Below are 9,996 nucleotides of genomic sequence, written 5' to 3'. Positions count from 1 at the left end.
TCAGACTGGAGGAACCTGTTTCCTGCAGAAAACCATACTGGAGAACACTTAGCGGGGTGGTCCATCCCCTCCAGTTTTCCCACAGTCTGAACCGGTGTGTGAGCGTGTCGCAAGGCAAATGCAGAATGAGCAGAACAGAAGGACTAATGTTGTTAGTAATTCCACCAAATTAAATGGAAACAACTGCTGCTTGCTAGCATTCCCCTTGTACTAGGCAATTCCCGGTAATCCATAGGTTGCATGCTGAGGAATGCGTACGTCGGGCTGCAGGAGGACCGAGTCTGGGGTAAGCAGCACTCACCCGGCTGCTCCTGGCTGGTGCTCCTTGCGGCAGCTCCATCGACGTTATGCCTCCTTGTTGCTCCCCAGGTATCCAGTTTCAAGGGAGAACAATCCTCATCTTCCAATCCAAACTGTGTGCAGACGGGTGGCCCAAAAGGAGGAACTGGAGACTGAAGGTACAACTTTAAGCTGCAGCTTCCACAAGAAGTCTTTACTTACAGCTCTGCAGGTCTCCAGCCAGTTGTAGCTTGCTTTTCCCGCCCCCTCCCCCCGGTTCTTTCATTGTAGCTCTTTGGTTGAAAAGAAGAAATTAAAATCTTGGTCTGGAATCGCTAATTCTGAGTCAGTCGCCCACGGGCAGGTTGTTACTGGTCGATCGTTGTTTGAGATGACTGGATTTTTCAGACTTACGTGTTTCAAACGTAGAAGTTTTTTGTAATAACTGCAGCCAGTGGACTGCAAACTCCTGCAGAAAGCGAGCAGCCTTTAGGAGGCTCTAGGAAGGAGGCACCCGCAGAGAAATCAGGTTGTGCTTTTTGAGCAAGTCTCCTTTTTGACAAGAGGATTGAAATATCATGCCAATTAAAATGCCAAGGAATTCTCAAAACATAGTCTTAAGGGAGAAAATATGCCTTTAAAAGTAAATGATGTAACCAAACAACAATATAGCTGACACCAACTAAAAGTGGTTTATAAATAAGGGTGTTTTTTTTTTCCTTCCTACCCATTGCTTCAAGCAGTCACTCAAAAATAAAAAGTAACTTCCAGTTCAGTGAGTAAAGAGCTTAAGGTCTGTCTTTGGCGGTGGGAAGGACGGGCTCCGCAGCGCACGCGTGCATGCTTCAATACGTCGTGATATTTTCTGATACGTAAACTGAAGAGTAAAAAGACAGAGGATGGTCTAAAGGTCAGTATAATAAAATAGGAGAATCTCCTGATTCCCTTCAGAGTTTATGATCTGAGGAAGATCTCTTGTTTCAATTGATAAGATTTCTGAAAAGCTGTATTAAACGTTTAGAGAAGAGGACGCCGTCCCGGGGGGCACGGGTGGTGTGATCGATCCGCTACTTGCCCGAAGCTCCTGAGAAATAATTAACCCACGACTGTGGTTTTTTTGAGGGACCTCATTTGGGGTCAGGAGAAAAAACTGGTTTTCCTCCTCCCCACAGCCTTTTACTGGAGACATTTAAAGGCAAGGCAGAGCTTTCACTCTCCATCCCAGAAGCCCTTGAAGATGCAGAGGTGGGCGCCCAGTCGCACAGTCTGTGGTGAGACACGTTTTGTGCTAGACAAATGTTATGGTACCCTGACAGCAGGAATGCTTCTATTTTGTCGTTTGCCCTTCTCACCCTAGAAAAAAATAAAGACCTCGGAGCTTTTTTAGTTACTGAATTGGAAACTGTTAAATTGTGCTGAGCCATTGCTTGAAGTAGTGGAAAAAATGGTTGCAAAAGTAGTTTGCTCAATAATCACCCGAGCTGGAACTGCTTGTTCTCTGCCACCCCCAATGGCCATCAGCTATCAAGAGGTTTTTTTTCTCCTGAAGGTCGATAAAAAACCCTCACCTTTTTTCTGATTTTTACTTTTATGATATTGGAAAAGCTAAATCATGTTTTAGCTCCCAAAATCTTGTTTAAAATCTTCTGACAGGCACTTAAAGCTTCCTTGTATGCCGTTGCTACAGGGCCTGGATTTTTATCATAATATATGCTGTTGGAGTGCCGCTCTTTGAAGGCACGTTCTTCAGGTTCAGGTGCTACAGGTAAAACCAGAATGAGTTTTGTTTCTTGTTTCCCTCACTGCCGATGTTTTTACTGAGCTGTTGAGCTACACTTGCTGAGTTTTACCTTGACACTTTAATTTGGAGGCAATTTAATATGTTCTGACTGAAAATTTGGAAGTGGAAATCCCAGCACGTAGCAGAAACAAGGCACAGATTTCATCATTCTTGACCCGTTTTCAGTTTTGGTTTTAATCTGCCACTTTAGAAACTGTGTGTTGCTTCACTCCAGGTATTTTAACAGCTCATTTTAGTCTCGCTGACATTGCTGTGTCACAGTTCATGTCTTTTCTGACATGAAGCTATCAGGTTCTTCCATTTACTCTTCCATTTTACCTCTGCTTACAAATGAGGTTTAGAGAAGCTAAAACCCTTCTGCGTCTGAGGTGTCTTTTACTTGAGTAGTGATGCCCTTTGCATTTTATAATTGCTGATGTATGGTTTCAGTCAAAAGACTGTACATCCTCGCAAAATACTTTGAAGAATGACTATTTTAAATAAATGTGAGAAAGTAAAAATTGTTAAAAAGGTGTCACTGTGGCTTTCATAGAATTTAAATTTCTGTAACATTAAAATGTTTCAAAATATCCCAGCGTTTGTTTTCCCGCAGTGCTCTTTGCCTGCTTGGCTTAAAAGTTAGACCGGCGTTTGGCCTGTCTGTGATCTTTCGGTGCTCGTCATGTTTCCGATGTGTCACCTGCCCTTCCCTCCCTCTGCTTAGAGCAGCCAGGTCTGAGCAAGAAGGAAGGCGGGTACCCAAAGGCGAGCCTGCCAGCTCTGCTGGTGCATTCTCCAGGCAGCACAAAGAAACTGGAGGTGTCACTGTCTGCATTAATATCTCTTCATCCTTGCGAGCAATCATCTGGTACTTTTCACAAAATTCACATATATTTTATTTTAAAATGTGACAGGAGCATGTTTTTCTGTCTTTTCACCAATAAATATAGCTGGAAGGACGCGTAGAGGGGAGTTGCGTCCCCTCGCTGACTGATGCACCGTGACACGGGGTGTAGAGGAGATTCAGCACTTTGTCACTTCGGCAGTTGGCGACGTGAGTCACCACGCAGAGGTCCCAACTGCTCGCGTCGACGCGGATCCAGGCTCCTCTCCGCAAGCACAGGGTGTTAGTCAGGCGTCCCAACCTACGGCGGCAACCGGGAACGCTGGGCGGGGGAATCGTTGGCATAATTCCGTAGGATGCTGTGCATCAGTAAACATCATCTTGAGGGTTTGTTTTTTTTAATGTCTGCACTAGTCGGTTGGGTGAAATGACTCACACAGAATGAAGTTGTGGTTATGAATGGTCGCCCAAGCTGTACGTTGTCATTACAGCTCCGCAGAGCTGGGCTGGGTCTCACCCCGCTCTGCACGGCCACCAGCCTTGGGGCGGCGCAGAGGAGCTCGGCCGCGGGGGTAGGTGCAAAAACCCTGGCTTCTTTTCCCTTCCTTGCAAAGCCTTACGTTATTATTGTCTTTGTGGTACTCGTGGGAACAACTTGGGTTTTGGTTTTGAACCCTAGAGATGCGTTTTGTGATACGAGCAGCAAATTTGCACCTTGCGTGGCTCTGAAAACTTCCGTTTCCTTTGCCGCCGTAATGAACCGGGGACGCAGAGGATCAAGCACGCAAAGGAATTTCAGGTAATTTGATAAGAAGGATGTTGTAGAAATGTACAATATCTCATTATTGGGCAGTTAGTGCCAAAGCACTGATTCTTCGGGGGCGAGGCACAGCGGTCGGGTCACAGCCCAGCCCAGCTCTTCCCTTGCTGACACCAGGGCGAGGGGAGCCGTGGGTCGCAAGCCGCGCCGGGATGGAGGAGGTTTGATTTTCTGGTGATAGTGCCGACGCCTGAGCGTGATTTCTGGAGCTGGATCCAGCCATGCTGACGGTCAGTTTGTATCTGACGGGCCACTTACGTAAACGAGGAGCAAACCATATGAAATGAAAGGCTCAGCTCTTAGACATCAATACAATTTCTTTTTCTTGTTTTTTTCTTTTTAATCTATAAACCAGACTTCTGGTCAGATGAACTCTGAAGGAAGCAGATCTAGTTTTTACAATTTAAAGAGACGGAGATCCACATCTCATATTTGGAAATGAAAGACAAAATTTATTTGTTCTTTATCTTTGAGTTTTAAGCCTGTTTCCACACCAAAAAAAGTGTGGGAGAAGACTAAGAGATAGGAATGCGTTTGAAATACAGGCTATTCTTTGAAGTTCTTGCAATATTTTAAAGCTTTTCCCTACAGCTATTTATTCCGTGCACTTAACTTCTGTTTTGTGCTTTGATATATTTTGCAATTATTTTTCATCCTTAATTTGATTTTCTTTTAATAACATTGTTCAGAACAATAGTGGGTGACAAAGATGACTAGCATGTGTCAGATAATTCCTATCTGGCCAAGATGAGTTGTTTTAATTATGTACATGTACATATTGTGCCATAGATCTGCTTAAAGGTTTTATGATTTTAGGAGGCAACATTACGGGAAAATAACTTTTCAAAGGAGTCAAAGCGTTAGCTCAAATAGCCTGGCTTTTACACAGCGTACGTGCTACGGTTTTCCCATCACAAGGCAACAGTTTGCCACTCAGCCGACAGCTGCAATATCGAGCCCCGGTGTAGGAACAAGCTCGGAAAGCTGGATCCTTAGCAAGGATGCTGTCATTGGGGTGGTTCCCCTACGGTCCCGATGAGGAGCGAGATTGCTTGGGCCTACTGATATCACCCAAAGCACCGTGCAAGAGGGGTCTGACCCCCCCATTTTCATGCCATGCTTCAAATTGCACGAGGAGGGATACTCCCTCGTTCAAGTAAAATCCATTTTGTTCTGCGTTATGGGTATTATATGCATCGTCTCTCTTCCCATTTCTTGGTGGTTCTTTTTCCTGTTCCGGGAATAGTCTGTTTTCTGACAGTATTTGATTACCATGTTTGTGTATGACTAGGTTTGATTTCACTGCTGGTAAGTTTTCTGAGAATTAGATATTACTTAGATATACAGGCACTACTCTGACCAGGCGGTTCTGCCTCTGACAAAGGAATGCGAATGTAATGGCGTTTTTCAGTGTTTTCTATTATAACTCTATTATATATTACTTATACGGTACCTAGCTGTGGGTAATATATTTCTTTTATTCCCTGGCAATTCTAAATTGCCTGGGAGAAAAAAAATAAAGCTTTGTTTAAGAAAAAAAATGATTAAAAATTCTCATTTCATCCCAGTTTCAATGGAGTATTCAATCTGACCCCACATCAGGTATTTCATTTTAGTTACTAAGTAATTTACCATTTTTTAACACGGGATATTCAAAATGAAATACTTGACACACAATATTTTGATGAAAAAGAAATGTTACTTAAGCACTTCTGAAAAATTAAAACAGCTTGCTGGAATTGATGGATAGTTGTGAAGTATTTTGATCAGCCTGAATTTGTGGTTTTTTTTTTTTAAAAGGGAAAAGGTTTTTAACAAACCTTCCTCCAGCTCAAGGTCAGACCCTGCCACGTGCATATACCGTGTTTTACATTCAGACTCGCACAGATTCCTGTTATTAAGAGAAGAAATTTATCCTCGGTGCCTGAACTCCCTAAAATGTGGTAAGTAGTAACCCCCGAAAGCAGAGCCGCTGGGTGCAGTCCTGGGAGGCGCTGACGGCGGGGCAGTAGGTATGACCTGCTACTGCCGGATCCGCGGGCAGCGTGGAGAGAGTTAACTGTCGGCTATATTATCAGTGTTACCTGCAGACAATTAACGATCAGCTCTGTTACCCGTGCTATTTGCACTGGAATGGCCACGATACCCACCAGAAGATCATGTATTTTGCTCCCACCACATGCAAACACACTGTTATGCCCATTTCTGCCCTCCCGACCCCCATAGCCACAGTTTTTCCTTTTTTCATTTGTCATCAAGCCATTCCTATATTTCCTGTGTTCTGGGAGACCTTATTGCGCCTTCCAGTGCTTAAAAGGGACTATAGGAAGGATGGGGGTGACCCCTTTAGCAAGGCCTGTTATGGCAGGACAAGGGGTGATGCTTTTAAACTAAAGGAGGGGAGATTTAGACTGGGTATAAGGAAAAATTTTTCTCACTGAGGGTGGTGAAACCCTGGCCCAGGCTGCCCCGAGAGGTGCTCGATGCCGCATCCCTGGAAACATTCAAGGCCAGGCTGGACGGGGCTCTGAGCGACCTGGTCTGGTTGAAGATGTCCCTGCTCACTGCAGGGGGGTTGGGCTGGTGCCTCTAAAGGTCCCTCCCAACCCAAACCATTCAGTGATTCTATATTTCCTTTTTTTTTTTTTTTTTTTTTTTTTTTTTTTTTTTTTTTTTTGTGATAGGTTCCCTGGCTTTCTCTCCAGATATATTTGAACCTTATTTTCTCACTTTTCAGCTGAGCTCTCTCCCCATCACAATGCAAATGAACACATTTGTACAACTTCATCTATCAGGAGAGCCCTATCATTGTCCCTCAGCCGCCCAAAATTAAAACAATCCATTTCTGTTGGCTGTGGACCTTCACACCACGTGCCAGCAAGGACTGCCGTGGGGACAGGACCTCCAGCCTCATGAACGGGACGCTTAGAAAGAACCGTCATTAAAATTGCAGCAGTTTCTGCTCTTGCCTAGGCGCTGGGAGCTGGGACACGGTGGCTGCAGGAGGGAAAGGAGGAGGAGGAGGATGGAGAGGCCGGCCGTGCCGAGCTGTGCTAGCCTCCAAGCGCGTTTTGCCTGGGAAGCCCGGGGCTGTGGAAAGTGAGCTCTTCGCTCCCGCCACGAAACTCTTGTTCGATTTCATTCTATCTCAGTGATATAAATCTTTGATCTTTATTTTAGCTTGGTCTGTAATGTAACCGCCAAGGAAAATGCTAAAGATGTCTCTGGTTTTTCCTGTCATTAAAACTGTGATCAGGATTTTCATAGAATTCATCGTGAGGTAATGCTTCTCCCGTCTAGTTCTCACATTTTAAGAATAAAAGTCAACAAAATGCCACTACAGATCTTGGGCTTTTTTTGGTGCTGTAAATTGCATTTTGATGATCCTCCACTATTGAAGGAGCACTCCTTCAGCACTGCCAAGAAGCATCCCTTGTTGCTTCTAGCAAGAATTGTCATGGTGATGCATTCCGTTGACCACGCTTTGAAACACAGATTGATTCTAATTTGGTTTCTTTAATTTACTCTGGGTGCTGTAATATCTCTGTTTCTTTCTCTCACTCTCTGTTTTTTGAGATTTGTATCATGATGAGCTATATATATATACACACACACACTAGGATCTGCCCTCTCACCTTCACAGATGCAAACTGTGCCGGCTGATATTTTCTTGCTGGTTTGTCCCTACGTAGGTTTGTGCTGTGGCTGCAGCCCCCGAATCGCTGCCCTCTCCCCGCGCCGGTACCCAGCCGCCAAGAGGGCATCTCGCCCTCCGCTCCTGGACCGCGGCGTCGGGGAGGATCCCGGAGTGCTCTTCTTCCACGAGGGTGCTATTTTGCAGCCGCTATAAAAGACGTACTTCAGACAGTGAATGGCTCTCTGCGAACGCAGAAGAAGAATGGGAAAACCCGACGGGGCATCGAGTGCAGGGCTTGTTACCGGCGCGCAGGCGCAGCCTTTCCGTGGCTAATTGTGCCTCTCCGGGAGAGGCCGGGCAGTGGCCTGAAGAGTGCTCAGTCCTCAGAAAGGCTGGCAAGCTTTTAACTGAGCTAACAGGCTCCGCGAAGAAATTAAATTTGGCAGTGAAAGTGCAGTACTTAGGTTAGTCTCAAGTAGTCTTGAGATATAAAAATGTTTCTGTGGGAGTTCTTGGCTGAGCATAAAGGTTGAGAGAAGAGTCCAGCAGCTTGCAGCATGGAGTGGGGCTGCTTTATTTGTTTTGTGGTGATGGTTTTAAGAGGAAGAGTTGGCCTAAATTTACATCTAAGCATTTATTGTGCTTTTGTGCAAGGACCGGAGGCAGGTTTTCCTCTGGTGCTGGTCCATTTTGAGCTGTAGGGCAGCCTGGGAGCTCCGGTCCTGTCTGCGTGCGCAGCACTGGGCGCACTGGGTGTTAGACTAACCCAACTTCTGATGATACTTCTGCGTTCCTCCAGCGACCCGGAGCTGCCACAAGCCCGTGTCAGCCCCAGGCCTCCAGGATGGAGCGTTTCCCCTCCTGGCCTGACGGCTGGGACTGAAGGGGCAGGGGCTTTCCCGGGGCGCTGAGTCCCCAGGGAGAGTGCTCCCCTCCTGGCCAGCCACCGACCGGCCCAGGACACGCTCGAGAGCTTCACACAGCTTTGACTTGGTCGTCAAACCCATTTCTGCTGGGAGGCCTCGTTCTTGGAGTGCTGCTGGGGGGTCCCAGTCTCCCAACTGCTTTTACTGCAAATGTTTTACTTTTCAGACGTAGCTAAGTAGGTTTTGGGTCAAAAAGTGAGGAGGAGAGTTTCTATAGGGCCTGGGGGTTAAGCGCTTCTGGCTTGAAGGACCATCGAGGCTGCCTAACTGCTAGTGCAGCAGCTGTGGGGGAGGTTGGAGATGTTCGTCCCCTGGATGCTTTACAACGGTGCCCTGGCGGCTTTGCAGCTGTGGAAGTGGGAGATCTGGGTGTAAAACGCTGCAGCAAAACAGGCAGAGGGGGAAAAATCCCACGAATCCAAGCCTCTCCCATCTCCAGACAGCCCTCTTAACTCCAAAATATGGATTTTTATTTTTTTATTATTATTATTATTATTTTAAGGACAGGTAAATTAGGTCATCCAAACTTCAGGTAAGAGCTCGCGGGTGTGACCGTGGAGGGTGATGGGGTGGGCTGGGGTGAGACTCGGGTACCCAGCTGTACAGGCAAGCCCTGGGGATGGTGAACAGGGAAAGGAGCCCCTGGGAACGAGGGGTGATTTGGGCAGCTTCCCAGGGGCTCTGATCGGCTTTTTAACATCCATGACTCGACAGAGTTGAAGGCGCGACCTGCGGTTTCCAGCCACGGACAGCATTTGAGGGTATCGCTCAGAAAAATAGCTTTATTTTTGGAGAGCCGTTATTATTTTTTTCCTTCCTAATCTCCAAAGGCAAAGCTGTCTAGTGTGAGTTTTTCAAATAATAAACCCAAGTATATTTTGCATATGTTTTTGTCTGTTGTTCAAAAAATATAGATTGAATTTACGGAATGCTGTTTGTTGTGGCAGGGTTTCACACAGGCCATTCCAAAGGAAAGGAAATCCTTCAAGGTGAAGAGGAAGGTGATGAAGGCCGCCGGGTCCTTCCTCCCACGTGGCACGGACAGCAGTGGCCTTGCTCAGAGGTCAGCAGAAGCATCAGAAAGGCTGAGCCCCGCCGCCGTGCCAGCCACGCTACCGGTAACTGCCGCGCTTTGACTTAAATATAAGTATTTTCTAGCTTTAAAGAAAAATCAAAGATTATGCGCGGGCACTAAGGCTTGAAACACATCTCGGTAGAAACTTGGCTCTGAACCATCATCCCAAGGATGAGGAACAAATATAGGATGTGAGGAGCAAGGCCCCAGGATATGGGGGAAACGTGTTTGGTTGCAACAAAAATGTTGATTTATAAGAAGTGGCAATTTCATATAGTTTATGCAAATTTCACCAAGTTTTTTTAAAAGTTGCAAAAAGGACACTTTGGCATCAGCTTGAAAGGAATGTAAATGAATATATCCTTAATGCTCAGCCTTGCTTGGCAGCAAAGGCAAGTCTAGAAGAGCTGTTTCCCACCGCACTCCTCGAGCGATAGCGACGCGGACACAAAGTTCTGTAATTTTATGCTATTGCAAGGAGCAAAGTCGTCTGGTCGGGGATCTAATGATTCTGTGGCTACATTTTGTGGTTTTTACATCCCAGGGAACGCCGTGCCTTTACGCAAGGCTACACGTAACGTATAGGAGAAATACAAATGAGGCAAAACACCACCCAGGTGTCAGCACGCACGTTA

The 9,996-nt window shown here is 46.1% G+C and overlaps 1 long non-coding RNA gene across 1 annotated transcript; it reads left to right on the top strand.

Moving 5' to 3' along the window:
• Positions 1-1,395: 1,395 nt before the first annotated feature.
• Positions 1,396-7,903, top strand: LOC142058310 (uncharacterized). The gene is made up of 5 exons (XR_012660901.1): positions 1,396-1,524; positions 3,010-3,113; positions 3,583-3,702; positions 5,524-7,003; positions 7,416-7,903. It is a non-coding gene; the product is annotated as an uncharacterized LOC142058310 (long non-coding RNA).
• Positions 7,904-9,996: the final 2,093 nt, after the last annotated feature.

This window comes from Phalacrocorax aristotelis, chromosome 6 (assembly GCF_949628215.1).
Source record: "Phalacrocorax aristotelis chromosome 6, bGulAri2.1, whole genome shotgun sequence".
Lineage (NCBI taxonomy): Eukaryota > Metazoa > Chordata > Aves > Suliformes > Phalacrocoracidae > Phalacrocorax > Phalacrocorax aristotelis.
The sequence above is the reverse complement of the archived record's forward strand: the minus strand, read 5'-3'. Positions and strand labels throughout refer to the sequence as shown.